We start from the raw sequence: 20,552 nt of genomic DNA, 5'->3' as shown, positions 1-20,552 counted from the left end.
TGTCAAAGAAGCATCTTAATCTGATCCAAAGTTATGTGGACTGTGGCCAAGAAAAGGTAGGTCTGCAGTTTGAAGTCATGCATGACTTTTCTTCTTCAGGTGATGCTGGGAGGTTATGGATGTTAAGATGCTCTGCTGTATGTTGACCTGCTGGATTGTTGTTACCTCCGCTACTGTTTCCTCCATCTCACCTCGCTCCCCATCCTGTTCTATATGCTTTAGCTTAGGGTCACCTTATTTATTTCCTCAAATACAAGTTTCTTCCTTTCTGGAGCTTTACTTCCTTCCTATCTTGCTACATGTCCTTTAGATGGTAGGTAAATTATCACTTGCTCAGAAAAGCCTGTCCTGTCTCCCAATTCCTCCTCGCCCTCCCCAACTAGATTAGGCAAACTCACGACAAGATTTCCTAGTGCCTTCTTTTTTTCTACCTAGCATCAGAATTATGATTACTTGGGAAGTCATTTATGAAATATCTGACTTGCCTTCTAGCCTCAACCCGTGAAGAAGTGATGATATTTGTCTCATTCTTAGCAACTTGCCTGACATATTAATACCAAGTACATATTTGTTCAGTGGAATGAACTTATAAGAGTGTACGTATTTACAAATATATGAAAAGAAGGCCTACGTACTAGTTCTTCCATCTACTTAGGCCACTTTTGCCATATACTCACACCGTTTGTTTCTACTCTTCACGTAGGTCCCTGTGCAAATATATCACTTCCTCAGAGAAACCTGCCTTGATAATCTTACACAAAGTAGCATCCTCTGTCGTGTATGCCTTTATTCTGCTTTAGTTTTCCTTATTAGATATCACTACTTGACATTTACATATTTTGGGTACGTATTTGTCTCCCCCTGCAAATAGCATGTCAGTTCTATGAGATCAGGGACTTTTTCTTATCTCGAGCTCCTGGAAGAGTTCATAGCTTACATTTGCATGAGGGTAATATATATGTACATATGTATGTTTTTATAATTTCTTCCTAAAACCTTTAAGAAAATCATCTGAAAATTTATTTGAAGGATAAGCAAAAATTTGTATAGTGTTGGTGATGGCAGCATTTTTCTAAATGTGAAATTCTATGAAGCCTATAGTTCTAGAGATCAATTATTGACATTTGTTAGAAGAAATTTTAGAGGGTCATTTAAAGTTGAGTTTTTGTAGAGTTTTTTTTGGCATGTAAACGCTCATGATAGGAGGTTATATTAATGATATAACAATGACACAAAGGTATATTAATAACTACAAATATGTTGATTATCCTTATAGATCTAAATGTATGAGTGTGTGAGTACATAAGCAAAGTAGAAAATTAGTTGTACATCTGGCTACTGAAATGTTACTAATATCTATGTCTGGGTTAATATTAATTTAAAATTAAAAATCTGTGGGTGTGATAGATACTTAAGATGCATATATACAGAAGCATTGTTTTTAATTGGGTTTGGGCTTTTCTCTCTAATTAGGTATTTCATAATTGGTTTTTCTTTTGTTGCTTAAGGTCATCTAAAATTTTTATTTTATTCCTCGTAAATTTTTAATGACTCATTATGAGATTGCTAAAGGAAAAGATTGCTAAATTAAGGAATAAAAAATTCAGTAGTGAAAATTACATGGTCTTTAAGAACTAAGGAAAAACCCCAAAGGATGGTCCAGAAGATTCTTATTTTTAAGAGGATACATAAGTTTTAGAAAAAATAAGACATTTTTGTATGAAGAAGCTTTTTAAATTACATAAATCCATTTCTTAAGTAAATTGGTTTGGGGGTCACAGATGGTATTCTTGACTTTATTGTTTAGAGACTTGCCCTCATGTCTAACACTCAAGTTTTTAGATTCTCAGAATTTTAGAAGGTAACTTGTTAATTAAGTTTTCATGAAAATGCACATGCATTAAAGACACAGCAAGACTCAACCATTGGAAGAATTCTCTGGGGCGTTAATTATGTACTTTTTGGTTTGATATCCTAGACTTTACTGTGGAGATATTTAATATTTATATGTTACAGCTTCTCATTCTGCACTATAAGTATTTTTTAAGTGCCTGTTTAACTTGAAAGCATAAAAACATCCTTAAAAAACAATCAAAACAAACCCTTCGATTCCTGCCACAAGTCTCCAGGTACAATATCATAATCATAATATGTAAAGAATATAACAGGAATTTTCTTTTGTAATATATATCCTACTCCTATCCTACATGCATTAGAAGAAATACAATTTATATCTTGTACCGAGTGCTAACATATTGGGCTTTAAGTGCTGGGTTGACAGACCAGTCAAAACTGAATTTTATGATGTGTCTTTATATCTACAGGCTTAACAATCTCAGAAGTTATATTGCAATTTTTACAGCATTTAGTTCCCCATTCCATCTCCCTCCTCATCCCTGGTGTGATAAAGGAGGGGGACTTCGATCAGCGTGTAGCTGAACCCAGACCATATCTGAAGAGGAGCCTCAGAACAGTCTTAAGAAATCACACACGCTACATGGGGTTTTGAAAATGAGAAGTTGGAAAGGGTAGGAGGAAGGCACAAATCATTTTTTAACAAATGATTTGTTAAAAATTTAGAGAATCGAGAAAGGGACAAGAATAAAAAAATCATCAGCGGTGGCGGGGGCGGGGGTATAGGGAGTTAAAGATGGAAAAAAATGTGAAGAAAAATTAGGGCAAAAGAGAAATGAGGGATTTAAAGATAAAACTTTCTGAGTTGTAAAGCACTGTCATGTTAGATTAGTGAAATTATCTGCAAACTGTGGCAGCAACTTGCATGTCATTAATAAAACCATGATCTGTATATAATTTATGGTACTCTATAAGATAAAATAAATTCAGAACCTGGTGCTGTATTTGAAGAGTTATTAAACACTTTCTAAGCCATGATTTTTTTTTACTCATCATATTTCTTGGGTTCTTATCCTATTCTCTTTTTCTGCCTCTTATTTGTACTTATTTATTTATTTTTTACAATTATTCTGAATTGGCTTATATAGTCAGATCACTTTTATTGTCCCAATTTTGGACAAATTCAAAAGCATTATAGGGGAAAAAAACCAAAACACTTTGTGACACTGGCCGGGACCTCCTTTGAGAACATTATCTTTGCCTCCAGAAATTTCTTAATAATTAGCCTAAAACTGAATTATTTTGTCTCTGATTTTACTTAATGTGTACAGAGATACTAATTTATAAGTGATTTTCACTTGCCTTTTTCTGAATCTTCCTCTACATTTGACTATATTTTAAAACTGCTCCGTCATATCTTATTGCCTTATGTTTTGATTTAGTCCTCATCATCTTTCATGTGGACTTTGGGGAAAAGAAATCTCTCGATGATTTTCCTCCCATCATCCTTGTCCATCCTGATCAGTGTTTCACATCAAAGACCATGGCAAGTGGTCTTTTTAACCTGCATGTCTGTCCCTGCTGGTCCCCTGCGTTAGGACCTTGTGTGGCCCTCTGTGGCCCACAGGATAAAGTACCAGCTCCTTAGCATGGCATTACATTATCTTCCTTGTCCACGAAGCTCATGACTTAGTTTCCTCATCAGACTTTTCACCCTACAATGTCTATTTTTGGTATATGCAATTCCTTTTACTTTTCATTAAAAAGAAGCAAGCAAGCAACAAGAAACACACTTCTGCTTTGGGATTTACCACTCTCTCCTCCTTCTCCTCCTTGAGTCATTTACTGATCCCCTAAATTCCTTATGATTTTTTTTTTAAATTTATTGAAACCTTTGAAATCTATATTCTTCCACTTTGACATTAAAAATTAGGTTTGTTTTATTTATTTTTTAATTCTTTAACTTTATTGGGGTGCCATTGGTGAATAACGTTATATAAATTTTAAGTGTACAACTTCATAATACATGTGTATACTCTATTGTGTGCTCACCACCGAAATCTGGTCTCCTTTCATCACCTCGTAGTAGACCCCCTTCCATCTCTTCATCCTCCCTTGTCCCCTTCCCCTCCGGTAAACACCATTCTGCTGTTTGTTTCCATAAGTTTGTTTTATTTTGTTTGTCGCTTTTTGTCTTATATCCATATAAAAGTGAAATCATACAGTTCTTATCCTTTCTGTTTGAGTTATTTCACTTAACATAATATTATCAAGACCCATTCATATTGTCCCAAATGGCAATATTTGAGTAGTATTCCATTGTATATGTGTACTACATTTACTTCATCCAATCTTCCATTAAAGGAAGAATTGTTTCCATATCTTGGCTACTGTAAATAATGCTGCAGTGAACATAGTGGTACCTAGATCTTTATGAATGAGTGTTTTCAATTTTGGGGGGTAGATACCCAGAAGAGGAATCAGTGGGTTATATAGTAGCTCTATTCGTAAGTTTCTGAGGATCTCCAAACTGTTTTCTGTAGTGGCTGCATCAGTTTACTTTCCTGCCAACAGTGTATGAGGGTTTCCTTTTCTCTGCATTCTCTCCAATGCTCATTCCTTGTCTTATTTATAATAACCAGTCTAATGGGTGTAAGGTAATATCTTACTGTGGTTTCGATTGGTGTTTCCCTTACTAGTGATGTTGAACATTTTTTTATATATCTATTGGCCATCTGTGTGTCTTCTGTGAACAAGTATCTATTCATGTCCTCTGCCCATTTTTTAAGGATTGTTTGTTCTTTCGTTTTTGAGCCATATGAATTCTTCACATACTTTGGATATTATCTCCTTATCAGAGGTATTGTTTGCAATTATCTTTCCCTATTCTGTTGGTTGCCTTAAAAATTATTTTAACATAGATTCAGGGACACGTTAAAGTTCAAACTTGTCACTTATATTCCCTGTTTTGTTTTGGACCTTAGACATGTAGAATTGGTTGATGATGATCCTCTGTTTATAGTTGGCTACTGTTGTTTACGGTGCTAGCCACTGCCTTTTATTTTTTAAAAAATTTATGTATATTTTTCCTTTCTCATCTAAGATCTTATTCTCCTTCCAGGAAACCCTTTTATGTTATATTTAATACTTATCCCCTTAATCAACCTATCACATATGTATGCAGATATATGTATTTTCTTAAAAGGTATCATGTTACATTCTTAAAATTTACATAAAAATTTCTGATACTTATTCAGCACTATTTATGAAACCATACGTATCGATGAATCTAAAGCTCATTCATTGTTCTTCATTACTTCATAGTTTTTGATCATGTGCATAGACTACATTTTATTTATCTGTCCATCATTGATGGACACCTACATTGGTTGCTATCCTGAATATGGAAATGAGTATCCTCATGTAGGTCACTCTGTAAGCATAGTGCAAGAGTGTGCAAGAGTTCCTCTGGTGTGTACATTCAAGAAGTGGAATTGCCAGGTCACAGGGTACATGACCTACTACCAGGTTGCCATCCAGAATGGCTGCATGAGTGAGATCCCAGGCACAAGGAAGTGGGGGAAAGGGGTTTGTGTTTCAGCCACATCTGTAGTTTTAAAATGCTGTAACTTACTAATTTTTGCCAATCTGATAGATGTATATTAATCTCTGTGTTTTAATTTGAATTTATTTGATTGCTACTGAGGATGAATTATTCTACATTTTTCTGTGTTACTATCTTAATAATGCTTATTCATAACTTAGGTCTATTTTATTTTTTCTTCTTCTTGTTGATTTGGTGGAGTTTCTTGTATATACTAGATATTATTCCTTAAGTTTTCACATTGCAAGTATCTTCTCTTAGTCTATAACTTGTCTGTTAATGTAATCTTTAATGTTTTGTATTTTGATGCAGCCAAATTTTGTGTATCTAAGATCTTAAGAAATTTGTTCCTACAGTGTGGTTGTATTTTATCCTATAGGTTTAGTTTTTCATTTCACACTTTAGTCTTGAATCTTTTCGGAGGTCATTTAAAAATATTCTGCAAAATGGGTTTACAGCTTTTTTTTCATCTTTGTAAAGTGAGCTAGTTTTTCCAGCATCATGTACTAAATTGATTTTTTTCTAATTTGTGAAACATCTGTTATATTGCCAATTTCCAATACCTATATAGATTTATTTCTGGGTTCTTAATTCACTAATTTGTTTCCTGTGACACTACTGCATTGTTTTAACTCTTTGTTAATTATTTTCAGAATTGTGTGTTTCAGCACAATTTTCCTAGCAAATAGACCTTAGGCAAGGATTAAGTATTCATGAAAGGTGAGGCAGGGTAAGTCTTCACTTAACATGGATGATAGGTTCTTGGGAACTGCAAATCTAAATGAAATGATGCATAATGAAACCAATTTTGCTATGGGTTAATTGATATAAATGAGAGTTGAATTCTTATGTCATATTTCTAGTCATAAAAACATCACCAAACTTCTAAATAAAGACCCAAAGCATTTTTATTTTTTTTTATTTTTTTATATGTATTATTATTTTTTTTTAATTGAAGAAATGATTTAATTTTTTTCCCTCGTCTACCTCCCCTTCCCCTCTACCCTCTGGCCTAAAACATTTTTTGGTATTAAACATTGAAATAGGTGTGAGCTATACATACATTTAAGACAGATTAATAAACACAAGATGATTTGTTTCCAATCTGCTGCTTCTAGTTCAGGGTCAAAGGTGACCAGAGCCTCTCTTGACAGCTCAGGGCACAAGGTGGAAACCCACTCTGGACAAGATGCCCTTCCATCACAGGGCACACTCACTATCATTAGGATTGGGACAATTTAGATATGTCAGTTTACCATGCATGCACATCTTTGGGAGGTGGGAGGAAACAGAGGAGTCCCTAGAGAAAATCCATGTAGATGTGGGGAGAAATTGCAAACCTCATACAGACATTGGCCCTGGCCCACCTTCATTAACATTATAGCAAAATGATGTTGAGCAAAATGATGTTATTTGAGGACCTGCTGTGTTACTATCCTGACCACTGCTTCACAAACAAATATAGCTGGTCATCACATAGGACATACCCAGATAGGTTTATAAAAAAACTATATTTTTTCTTCCAGTAGACTGTCTAAGAGACACAATTCATCTGCCATCTCTCTCTTGGTGAAAGTTACTCCCATAAGGAGCGTACTCTGGTTGTACCACCGACTCCATTCAGCTCCAAGGGAAGCCAGATCTCATGACTTATATCATAGTGCTGTGACTGTGTCCAGAGGTGGCTACATGGAAAAGCAAGAGAATCTGGCTTCTGGTCTGTAGGACTAAGTGGGCCCACATGAGGTTAGTCACTTTGGTGGCATAGGGAGTGAATATGAGACCAAGAGATTCCAAAGCCGGGCATTAGATGTGACTGATATGCTATTTATTGGTCTTTATTACATTTGTTTAATTTTGAAATCTGTTAAGTTCCTGCCAACTGGAAGCTTTTATTGGAATGTTTTAAAATTATAAAGTGATTTAGGGATCAAGTCGACATCTTCAAATAGTAAGTTGTCCCATTTATGAACATAGTATGACTCATTTATTCAGATCTTTTATATCTGTGAAGGATTTTTACTTTGTTATGTGTTGTATATACACATACACATATATGCTGTTATAAACTCTTGTATTGTACTTCCTAATTTATATTTGCTGTTATGTATTATGTTCCCTCAAACCCCCTTTGGTAGATTGAGCTTATAACAGTTAAATTCATGGAACTCCAGTTTGAAGCTTGTACTTGAATTCTTCAGTTTTACATAAATGATCATATTATATGCAAAAAAATGAGAAATTTTTCTTTTTCTTGTGAATCATTACTTTTCTTTCATTGTTACCTTTGGCTAGGACCTCTGGTATGTTGTAGAACAGCAAAAATAATAAGTTTTCTGGATTTCATCACAAAGGGGCTATAACTTCTTAAGTATAATGTTTGCTGTAGGGTTTTTTTTTTTTTTTTTTTGATAGAAAGCCTTTAACAAGTTAAATTAATCTTTAACTCTTTTCCTGAAAGGTTACTGTTTGAAAAATCACAAGTAAATATTATCCTTTTTGAATTCTTGTTTTTCTTTACCTAATGAGATCATGTGATTTTCTCTTATAGTCAAATAATATGGTAAATTAACATGGCAGACTCAAACACTATTTGATGTAAATTTTTATGTTCTTGGATTTAGCTACTTGATAGGTTTTTCTTCTGTGTTTATAGTGAGATTGTCCTTATTTGATTTTCAACATGAGACTGTATTAATCTTATAAAATGATGTCTTTTTAAAAATTTTCTAGAACAATTTTTATAAGAAATATCGTATTCTTGAAATTCTGATAGAACTTTCCAGTAAAACTGTCTAAGCTTAGAGTCTTTTCAGGTGGATAGGATTAGGAGAATAGCCTTTTTCTCCCTTCTGTTTTTAAATTTTTGAGGAACCTCCATACAGTTTTCTATAATGGCTGTACTGTTTTAAATTCCTACCAACAGTGTAGAAGTGTTCCAGTTGACCACACTTATATTTTAATTAATTAATTAGTTAATTAACTGTGAGGTAATATCTCACAGTTTTGAGCTGCAGTCCCCTGTCTATGTATCATCTTTGGAGAAATGAATAAAGAACAAGAATAAAGAGAAAGGAAAAAATGAACAATCCATTTTTAAATTGGGTTGTTTGTTTTGCTATTAAGTTGTAGGAGTTTCTTACATTAAAAGTTCAAAAGTTCTCATCACATGAAAATTTTTTTATAACTATGTAAGTTAACACATGTTAACTATACTTAATGTGATTATTTTAAAATGTATACAAATATTATATAATGTTGTATACCTGAAATTAACGTTATGTTATGTGTCATTTACACTTCAGTTAAAAAAATCCTTATTAGATACATGGTTTACAAACATTTTATCCCATTCCTTAGTTTATTTTTCATTCTGTCGATTGTTTCATTTGCTATGCAGATTTTTGTTTGCAGCCTTACTTATCTATAATTTGTTGTTGATACTTTTGGTATCATATCCAAGAAATGATTGTTAAAAGCAATATTAAGAATCTTTTCTTCTAGGAGTTTTATAGTTACAGGTCTTACGTTTAAGTCTTTAATTCACTTTGAATTTATTTTGTGTGTGATGTAAGATAGGGGTTCAATTCCATTAGTTTGCATCTGGATATCCAGTTTTGCCAACATGATTTGCTGAAGAGGACTCTTGTTAAAAATCAGCGGATCATATATGTGTGGGTTTCTCTAGTCTCTATTCTATTCCATTGGTCTAGTTCCATCTTTACTCCAGTACCACACTGTTTGATTACTGTAATTTTGTAATATACTTTGAAATCAGGAAGTGTGATACCTCCAGTTTTCTTGTTTCTTTAAATCATTTGGATATTTTGGGCCTTTTGTGCTGGTTCCTTGCGAATTTTAAGATTGCTTTTTCCATTTCTATAACAAATGCCATTAGGATTTTCATGGGGAGAGCATCGAATATACACATTGCTTTGAGAAGCATAGACATTTGAACAATATTAAATCTTTCCACCCATTACATGGGAAATCTTTTCATTTATTTGTGTATAAATTTCTTTCATTAAGGAGCAAGTTTTTGATTGTTGTTAAATAACATTTCAGTCTCTGTAATGGTTATAGAATTATCAAGGTTTTCTTTTTCTCCTTGTGCCAATTTATCTGTTTCATAGATATTTTCAAATTTATTGGCATATTATGTTTTTAATCAAAAAAGTTGTATCTGTAGGAAGGAGGCCATTTGAGTACAAATTGGCCATTTATGTATCTTTTTTGGAGACATTTCTATTCAAGTCTTCTGCTCATTTAAAAATTGTTGTTGTTGTCGTTCTATTTATTTTGGATCTTAACCCTTTTTCAGATACATAATTTGCAATTTTTTTCCGCATTGCATGGATTACCTCTTCATTTTGTCGATAGTGTCCTCTGATGTGTGGAAAGCCTTTCATTTTTATGTTGTCTAATTTATCTATTTTAAAAAAATTTTGTTGCCTGTGACTTGGTGTCATCTCTAAGACAGCATTGCCAAAATGAATGTTATGATTTCTTCTGTTTTCTTCTGAGAGTTTATAATTTTAGTGTTTACATTTGGTCTTCATTTCATCTTGACTTAGTTTTTGTTTATGGGGTTAGGTAAAAGCTCAACTTCATTTTTATTTTTGACACTTGCCTATCCAGTTTTCTAAGTGCCATTTCTTGAAAAGACTGTCTTTTCTTTACTGAATATTCTCCAAACTCTTGTGAAAAATTGTTTGACGATCCATATACTTAGGAGTTTATTTCTGGGCTATCTATTCTGTTATCCATATATGTCTGTCCTTACGCCGGTACCACACTGATTTGATTACTGTAGTTTTGTAGTAAGTTTTGAAATCTGGAGTTATATGACCTTCAACTTTTTGGTCTTTTTCAAGATTGTTTTGGTTATTTGTGGCTATAATGCACTCTTTGGTGTCACAGACTCTAAACATATTTCCCTCTTATTCTTCTTTTTGTCTTCGTTGTCTAGCTTGGTGCCTCAAACCTAGTAGATGTTTAATATATGTTATTGTAAGAATTAAAAAAAACTATACTGACTTTTTATAGTTTAAAGTATGGAATGCTCTTACATAAGGCTGTGAATCTCTTTTCTTTATGTATTATAAAAGAATGTAAAACCAGACTCACTGCAGAAACCTTAGAAAACAGTACTATCGATATATTCCATACTCTTACTCTAGTTCACACTTGTTCTTTGGAAACCATGTGTTGGTAAGACACACACTTCTGTCTTTATCTGTGTTAGAAAAAATTTAAAACTACAATGAGGATGCAGTTCAATTTCAAATGCCTATAAGTACAACAGAAGACAAAAGATGAGGCAAACAGAGAACATGGATCATACTATAGAGAGGATATAAAAAAACAATATGATTGTTACTTTCTTCCTGTGGTTTGTTCTGAGTTCATGGCATCGAATTGGAAAAATAAGATCCTGGGAAAAATTTTTTCTGTCTGGGAGATTACTGGAAATCTTTTCTATGTTTGTGCTTTCTGGTAAGAAAGTTAAAGGTGGGGGAATGGAATGCATGGGAAGAGGCAGACAATGGAAACACTTATTCTATCATAAGCAGTAGTCAAAGGGCCTCTTGGAGCTGTCAAGGGCTTTTTGTTTTGTCTTCTAAAATCCTGATCTCTTTGTTACAAAATTTGGCAAGAAAAGCTGCTTTAAGATAAATAGAAATGAACTGAGAGACATGCTATTGCCTCTTTTCAATCTTTTACTTCAGGACTCCACATCTCAAAGCAGGTTCTGACTTCTGGTGGATGGTCAGAAGAGGTAGGAGTTATTAGGTAGTTTGAGAAATTGCACAGGTGGACGCTGAAGAATTATTCATAACTAACCATCAAATTCCAGGCTTTGTATGTGGCAAGAGCTGACAGACACTAGTATCCAGGCAATCCTCTAATTCCTCCTCCTCCAAGGATTACAGAGCTGTTAATTACCAAGCAATTCATGATCACATCATGAACTGTTATGTGTACCAGCAAGGGGGAAGAAATAAGGTTTAAAATGAAAACCTTTTTGATTTACTTGCGTGCCGAAGGAAATTCTGTTCCTCCGGAATTGGTGAAATAAATTTTAATCTCACTTAGTCCTTTGATTTTTTTATGTTAATTTGTGTGTTGTATGCATTAGTATCCGAGTGGTCGCTTTAGCAGTTTATGGCCCAAACAAAACTGATTTCCTAGGCGGATCCAAGAACTTCAACTCAGATTTGAGGCTCTTTTACTTTAGAAAAATTGCAGAATGACGGGGAAAGTATGGTGACCTATTTTGAGAACATGCCTTACCATGAATGAATATGGATTTTAAAAGTCATATAACTTTATTCACACGCCTCTTACCTACTGTGTCGGTTATGTTAAGTGGATGAATTAATGAAAATCCTTTTCTGTGTATATCTGAATTGTGTGCTGTTCATCTGCGTTGAGTGTCACTGTGTCAGTTTGGTCAGTTAGATTGGCAAAAGAGCAACATGAGTGAGATTGGGAAGGCTGACGTGAGGCAGGTGCCATTTTCTCTTAAGGTCTTTCTGCCGTCAGACGGGACAACCAACGGAAAAGAAATGCCTGGTGGGTTCCAACCTGTCCCTGCGATCTCGCTCCACCATTTAGCTTGTCTTTCTGACTGGTGGCTCTGTTGACTATCACTAGCCCTGCTTTGTCATCTTGCAATGGGTGGGGACCCACTGAGGCAGTAGCTAGCTGCACAGATGTACTGGTTTCCCACAGACTTCTTCATGGCTTTGCACTAAAGGTCTCTTTTTGGTGGTTGGATGTACTTGCCTTATGTATTTGTCTGGTGTGATTGACTAGTCAGTGATGTCTTCTTTGATCTTTCAACTTGCCCTTCCAGCTGCACCTTTCCCAGTAACACAATGGTGTATGGTCTAATTCCTGTAACCTCTCATTACACATCACTTACCGTGGCTCTAGTCCCCAGACTGAGAAACATCATCTGATTCATCTGTGGGGTGTGTCCATGCTGTGTCCACTTATATGTTGTACAAGCAACCATTGCTAGATCACTTTTTTTTTTTACCTTGTTTAAAGAATAATACATTTTTTATATAAGTTATACATATCTCTCAAGAAGTAATAAATTTATATGGTGTTTGGTGCCAAAGTTGTTTGAGTTTGTAATATACCTATCTTCTTGGATGTTTCACAAAGTATTGTCAAAAGAATTAGAAGGAAAGTTTTGCTTTTAAGTGGTTCTGGCAGGATTTTGTCTTATTGGTCTGCTGCCTAGAACATTGAAAAGTTATGTGTAATGGTATAAAATGATTTACTATCAACTAACCTTAAAGCTGGCATGTTTAGGAACTATACTTCTTGTCAAGAACAGTTAGATATGAAATAGTTCTGCAGGATCCAACCCTTCTAACTATGTTCCATTCCACATGTCTTCACATGGACTTTTAACAAGTCAAATTTTAATCATTTACCTACATATGATTTCACAGTTTGTTGTTATTTTGTGGACATTATTACTTGCAGGCATTAATATCTTGAGAAAGGTTTCTATTTCAAAATATCATCTAGAGATGTAGTTTAGCATTATCTGAACATGCGTTTGAATAACTCGATTCAGTGCAGAATGACCAAAAGTGGGCAACAATGAGAAAGATTCTACCTTTTAAAGAAGGGAGTCACAGCGGGTAAAATGCACATATATATGATTTTCCCTGCTCAGCTCTCAATCCACTTTTCAGGGCCTTGCTGGAGTCATTGGACATCTTTCCTTTGCCAAGAAATTTTAAGCTTCATCAGTGGAGGGTGCTAAAGGGACACTCCCAGAGGAGGGTCCCCCCCCACCACCCACCCAGTTCTGGTATGTTTCTGCCCCCACTGGCTCCACAACTGCAATTGGTGGATGTCTGTGGCACTTAGTGCCGTTCATTCTTTAGCAGGTGTTTGAGGCCAGTGTCTTTGGCACTAAGTTCCATTCACTTTTTAGCAAATATTTGATGCCAGTTCTGGCCTGCCATTCTTTACCTGCCGGCTTCTGCCTGCTGACACCTGGTGGAGGTTCCCCTGCTTGCCCGTTCTGGACTGCGGTTCTGTGCCTGCCAGCCTTGGTTTCTTGGCATTCCAACAGTAGGCCTCCAGCTTGTAAGTCCCTGCCTGCAATTCTCTGTTCATCAGCCACAGGCTCCTGGCCATCCAGTGGGAGGTGCCCAGCTTGCCAGTTCTCCTCCGTAGTTTCTAACACACAGCCTGGGCGTGCTGACTGTGTACCGTTTCTGGCCCAGGTCAAGCCACTAAACTTCTCCACCATCACACAGGCTGCGGTCATACCTTTTCCAGTGAGGGCACCCCTTCTTTCCCAGTTTGTTTCTTCCACGGGTACGTTCCCTCAGATTTAGTATATTTTTTAGAATTCTGTTTTATTTATTCTCAGTAGTTAAACCATGGTATATAGTTAATCATACTATAAATTAAATCTTTGTTGTTTAATTTATTGTGTAGTTTATAAGCCCTGACTGAATGCTGAATGATACCTATAGTGTTTGTTTTTATTTTTATTTTTATTTTTATTTTTTATTTCGGGGTCACTTCTCAGTCCCTGTAGTGGCAAGGCAGAAAGCTATTATCTTTATTTTTATTTTTTTTTTTTGTCCTGAGAATCCAGAGGATGGAATGTGGAGCTGCCAGGGATGTTAGCAATTGAGAGAGATATTCCAGAATGTAGGGCATGTAGAGCAGCAACACCTGATATAAAATCTGCCCGAGCCTTTGCTGACTCCTGAACTGTGCATGCGTGGGACCCAGGGGAAAACCAACTAGAAACCTGATGAGATGAGCAGAGGCTTTAGCAGCTGCTCGCCCCAGGGGAGACAGAGATTGGAGTTTGAGTCTTGCCATGTTAAAGGGAACTGGTAAACACCTCTGCCTTTCATCAATATTCTGGAAGCACCACATATTAGGAGTAGCACTTCCGAGGAAACACCATGGAAAATAACAGAATCTATAATTTGTTACATGTTATATACAGAGTCAAGTATATATTTCAAAACTATTAAATATTAAAACAGGTGAAAATGACTTATGTTAAGAAAATATTGGTCAGTGGAGAAAGACCCAGATGTTGGAATTGGCAGTGTAGGACTTTAAAATAACTATGACAGATATGTTGAAGGATCTATAAGAAAAGGTTGGTATAATGGGTGAGAGATGAGTATTATCAAGACAGATATGGAAAGGATAAAAAAGAATGAAATGGAAATATGGGAACTGAAAAATATAACAACCTGGATAAAAAAAAATGTGACTCTATTGGCTGTGATGAAGGGTGAATTGAAGAAAAGATTAGTGAGCTTGAAGATAGCCTCGGTTTCAAGAGGCTGAGGTGGAAACTGCCAGTCTTATTATAGCCTGGGCTAGACCTGGTACACCGTCACTCTGTCACACTCTGCAGGTCAGGGCAGTTATTGGTCCCATGTATTTATAGAGAAGGAAAACAGACACCCCTACAGGAGTTTGTGGTTATCTATCATAATCATCATGTTGGAAGAGCAAGAATTATGGAAGCAAGTAGCTGAGTTTCCGCTGGTTTCTGCAACTTACTCATTGTTTAGTAACTTGCTGTATTCACTTCTTTGAGCATTGGTATTTTTGTCCATGGAGGGAATAAAAATATAATCTTTGCTGGCTTGCTGAGAAAGAAATGACTAGAAATAGTAGAAAGTTAATAAAAGTTACATATTATGAATAATTCCATTGTTCTTTGGTTCAATTTGTTTAGTCTCTAGTAAAGTTTTCACATGTAAATACTTGTAGTTAATTATATAAACATTTTTTTTCTTTAAGTTTCATGATTTTGAGATAGATTTGGAGGTAACTTAGAATTTTTTTTTCTGTGTAATTCTTTCTTATTCCAATCGTATTTTGTTATTAAGTGTGTATATAAGTTGTCAAACCCACAAGGCATTATTACCATTATAACTGTGGTCAAATTATTTGATCTTTTAATACTATTATATGTAAAGCAGTAATGTGTTTTAGTGCCTTGAGGTCGTCAGAACACACACATATATATTTCTTTAGGTTGTATTGCTGAGTGAACTGACGCCTCCAGCAGGTGCCTGCCCAAGCGCCTATTCTAGTGGGTTTTCCCTGTGCTGGGTCTGCCTACCCTGCCACTCAGTCATTCTAACATTAAACCTCCCTTCCTCAACCCTGTTCCTCTGTGATAGAATGGGTCAGAGATAATAATGACATCGGGAGTCCAAAATGCTCTCATTTTATTTTTAGTTCATTGACCTTGAAGAATAATAGGCATAGTCTAATTTCTCTGGGCTTATATTCACACCTATAAATGAAGGATTTGGACTATATGATCTAAAATTCCCTCTAGTTCACATTTTATGATTCTCAAATAGGTAAAGGGCTGGGCAAGGCAATAATTAATTGAACAAAACTGAGCAGAGATTGAAAATATATTCAGTGTTCATTTGGTTGATTATATGAGCACAAATAGGCATGAGATATTAACACGGCCTAAACAGACAGAACTGATGTAATGATGCAGTTAAAATATAGGAGGAGTTTTAGTGGTAAAGACATTTGCCAGATGAATCAGTGAAAGGATATTTTAAATCGTGTAAGAGAAGAAAGACTTGCTTTGAACGAGATTTCAGACTTAGTGGAGTTGGGGTTGGGAGGACAGAAAGTACATTTCAAATGGCAAAAATACTGGTCTTTGTATGTAAAGCTCCTGTAGTAACTGACCGTTTAGCCTATAGAATTAAAACATAACTAGCCTTATCGCATTTCTTTGCAGTTACATATTTCTTACTTTAAAATTTCTACATAGCAATTAAATTTTAAAATTATTATTCATTGAACAAGAGATAAATCCCATTCTTGGTTTAGAGCTACTTGCTCTTTGCTTTGATTGCAGTTCTCATTTTGGTGCGTGTTGTGTCTGACCTTCCACTGCGAGCAGGCATTTCCATCTGACCGCTGTTTGAGTTGGGAGTTTGTATGTACTGGGGATTGACCGGGGAGGAGTGCACCTGTCTTTTTAAGGCTATTAGGCCACTTGAAACCGTGATTTAAAATGTCCTCTTTGGCCTTACCCTAGGATACACTTCCTTTGTTAAATTCACATGGAATTTTTGATTCACACAAAGGGACAGGGAAACCAGTTTATTGATTACCCACTGTGTGGAAAGCAGATTAAGTGGTAGGTGATATTCTCATTTTGTAGTTAAGAAGTCAAGGTACTTATACAGGGTCAATATCTATTCAGTGCCGAAAACAAGATAATAATTGCATTCTGATTACAATACCTGTCACATTTCCTAAATCGATTCATACAACAATGCATGCTTCATATACATTTAGATGACTCTTGTCTATAAAAAGTATAATTACTTATATAAATGTCTTTTTAATAAGATTTGGTTACCCAGGATGAAAAGACTAGAGACTTTTTCCTTAGCTGAGAACGTGTTCAGCAGTGCATTTTTATTAGCATATTATCATCTATCTTTTTCTCTGTGTGGTTATCTTTTTTGTTTAGCTTTGTGGTTTAGTCTCACTCTTGGGTATGTTTTTGATATACATGCCTTAGAGGAATAAATGTATTTAAAATAGAAGAAATAAATAGGATGACTAACTCCATTATTTTATGATGGCTGGAGTTCAGTGAGGAAGTTCAGGAAATATCTTATTAAGTTATATGTTTAATGACACTAAATTCCTTTTTTGAAAACGCACCCTTTTCTTAGCCATAATCGTCTTTAGGGTAATAAGAAAACTGCAAGGAAAATTTTATATCCTCCATTTCTAAAAATAACTAAATTCTAAGATACTTTGGCCAGATTTTTCTCTTTCCTTTCCCTTAAAGCAATCTCAAGTTATTTTGCAAGTTTTTAAAAAAGAAAAAGACTAAGTGTTTAAAGACTCCTTAGGCTGATAAAGATGGGTTACATCATTTTGCGCAGTCTGTGTGTTCCCTACCACAAAATACTAAATGGAATTAAGAATGTCAGGAAGTCACAGACTTTTTTCCTTTCATTGGAAGTAGGCTAGTCTGCTTTCTGCATACCTGATCCTTATGGACTGTGGAATGCCTAAAAGCCTTTTATTTTCAACCATATTATGAATCATCATGTTATATCATGCCTTGTGGTGTATAAAGCAGTAATATTAATGACTAAAACATAAATAAAACAAAGTACATGACTGCATGGTTGTATTGAGTTGAAAATACATTTTTAGGATATATGATCAAAGGCCCACTTGTTAACTGTGGGCTCATTATTGACATATAGATGCTATGGTTGCCATGAAAGCAGGGTTAGATTTTTGTAAGTGAGCATGTATCTGTGTGTATGTGTGTGTGTGTGTGTGTGTGTGTGTGTGTGTGTGTGTGTGTGTATGAGAGGCAAGAAAGAGAACAAATAAAATAGATTTTAGAGGGAAGCAGTGGAAGGGAGAGAGAAGGGGGAGGGGGAGGGAGGGAAACAGGCAGAGATTGAGACAAGAGATTGAGAATGAGAAACAGGTGCAGAGATGTGGGAGGGGGAGAGAAAGGAGAAAGAAAGAGAAGGGCAGACAGAGATGAAGACAGAGAAAGAAGAACACAGAGACAGGGAGTGGGAGAGAAACAAAGGAGACAGAGACTGTGAGCATCTTCTTCAGAAAAATGTGGAAAAGCTGACGTAGGTTGGATTAAATCATAATTTTACAAACTGAGGTCCATGGAACATTGTTCCTGATGATATTAAGTTATCAAAAAAGGTCTCATGGTGAAATATATTTAGGAAATGCTAGAAATAATATTCCCCATTTGAATATTTAAAATGCTTATTAGTAAACTGCAGTCTTGAGCTAAAGTTGCTGAACTTTGTTTAAACTAGCATCTCCTTATTAGCATAAGGAACATTTTCTGTGGATCATAGGTAGTAACACTCTGAGAAACTCGTTTATTTATGTACAAGAAACTGACAGACTTGTCAACAATTTTATTTTTGCTAAGCTGTGTTATATAAATAGCACAGTAATAATGAGATCTTCATAAATTTACAAAAATCACACAATTTCTTTTTGTGCAGTGAATTGATTCTTATTGCTTTGCAGTTCCTGACATATGAGAGTTGTTAATTTGTGTGTATGTGTGTTTGTAATGGCTGAGTGCTTTTTATTGTGATCTTTAACATGTTATGATTTCACAGAGTTTATCACTTGTAAGATAGGTAAATAAAATGATTTTCAGCTGCTTATCCTCAGTGACTTAGCTTTACCTTTTCTTGATTGTTAAATTTAGGGAAAGCTATTGAAAACTTTTTGAAGCAAACAAAAATTTTTTTTGGTCTGCTTTGATATGACTATCCCAGAGTTTAATGAAGTATTTCTTTTACTTGTGGCTGACATCATGGTTTATAGGGACTTTTTTTTTTTTTTTAATGTCTTTTGTGTTGCAACTAAATGAGAATTGCATTTTATTTAGGCCTTTTATTTTTATTAACTAAAGAGATTCTGCATGAAAATACAGAAGTTAAGGCTTAATTTGTCCATAGAAACCATGGCTTTTTGTATGGGTGTGTGTACACATACATCCACATGTGTGTGGAATTATTTGTATGTTTGTTTTGTTGCTATAAAGTTTATGGATGAGAAGAAAAGATTGGGTACAATCTAAAGTAGTACCTCTAAGGAGTAAATTTTCCACACATGTATAATTTAATTACCTTCAGAAGAAATGTAGCTCTTAATTGTTTTTCTTAATCACATATTACTTGTGTGTATACAGTCTGAGGGCAGTGGAAAGCTTGATTGTACTCTGAAAGCAATCTTAGATTAAAAATTTCTACATCCTACCAAACATTCAAAGACAAATTAATACCAATTCTCAAACTCTTCTAAAAAATAGAAGAGGAGGAAACTCATTTTATAAGGCCATCATTACCCTGATACCAAAGTCAGACACCGATGCCACAAGAAAAGAAAATCACAGGCCAATAACCTTGATTAACATATATGCAAAAATCTTCAACAAAATTTTAGCGAACCAAATTCAATAGTGCATTACAAGAATCACACACCATAAATAAATAAGTGGGATTGTATCATAGTAAAAAAGCTGCTGCACAGCAAAGGAAACCATCAACAAAATGAAGAGACACCTACTGAATGGGAGAAAACATTTGCAAATCATGTATCTGATAAGGGGTTAATATTCCAAATATATAAAAACTCACAACTCAATAGCAAAACCAAACAATCAATTTAAAAAATGGGCAGAAGATCTGAGTAGACACTTTTCCAAAGAAGATTTCCCTATGGCCAACAGTACATGAAAGGATACTCAGCATCACTGATGATCAGAGAAGTGAAAATCAAAATTACATTAAGATATCACCTCAAATCCGTTAGAATGGTTATCAAAAAGATAAGAAATAAGAGTTAGCAAAGATGTGGAGAAAAGGGAACCCTGTTGTTGGGAATGTAAATTTGTGTAGCCGATGTGTAAAACAGTATGGAAGTTACCCTCAAATTTAAAAATACAGCTACCATATCATCTAGCAATTCCATTCTGGTATTTGAAGAAAACGAAACCACTATCTGTATGACTAACTTTGAATCTTTTGGTTAAAAATTAAGGTAGAGTTTTTTAATTTTTCAGGAGACTGAATAAAATAATATAAAGAATAAACTACAAGAGGGGAAACCATAAAAATAAACAAACAAACAAACAAACCCTCAAACTATCTTGGATATATTAGAAGATGTTTTCTCCCTAAAGGTTTCACAGTGTGTGGAAGTGTGTTTCAATAGTGTCACCTACCTCTAAGGATAAATAGATATGTGGCTTAAAAAAAATACTAGATATGAGAGAAATTAAGTCAAGAAGTCTCTTTAAGCCTTTGAATTTTTTGGAGAACCGAGAAAAAAGACTTACATTATGCAGAGTTTATCTTAGCCTTGGGTGAAGGCAATGTGTGATGGAGAATATGGCCTGCCATTTTGTAGCAAGTTAATGACACAGGGCACACCTCGGTCAGGTGTGGTGAGCTTCTCCTTCTGTGCATAGCAAGGGGGAGTGACTGTGTGTTGCATGTTACACTTTTATTGCTAA

At 35.0% G+C, this 20,552-nt stretch overlaps 1 protein-coding gene across 1 annotated transcript in view; it reads left to right on the top strand.

Annotated features, from left to right (window-relative positions):
* CRPPA (CDP-L-ribitol pyrophosphorylase A) overlaps positions 1–20,552 on the top strand; it is a 218,738-nt gene that overhangs the window by 24,839 nt on the left and 173,347 nt on the right. The gene's annotated exons all lie outside the window — the stretch shown is intronic.

This window comes from Rousettus aegyptiacus, unplaced genomic scaffold (assembly GCF_014176215.1).
Source record: "Rousettus aegyptiacus isolate mRouAeg1 unplaced genomic scaffold, mRouAeg1.p scaffold_m13_p_13, whole genome shotgun sequence".
In the NCBI taxonomy this organism is placed as follows: Eukaryota; Metazoa; Chordata; class Mammalia; order Chiroptera; family Pteropodidae; genus Rousettus; species Rousettus aegyptiacus.
The sequence above is the reverse complement of the archived record's forward strand: the minus strand, read 5'-3'. Positions and strand labels throughout refer to the sequence as shown.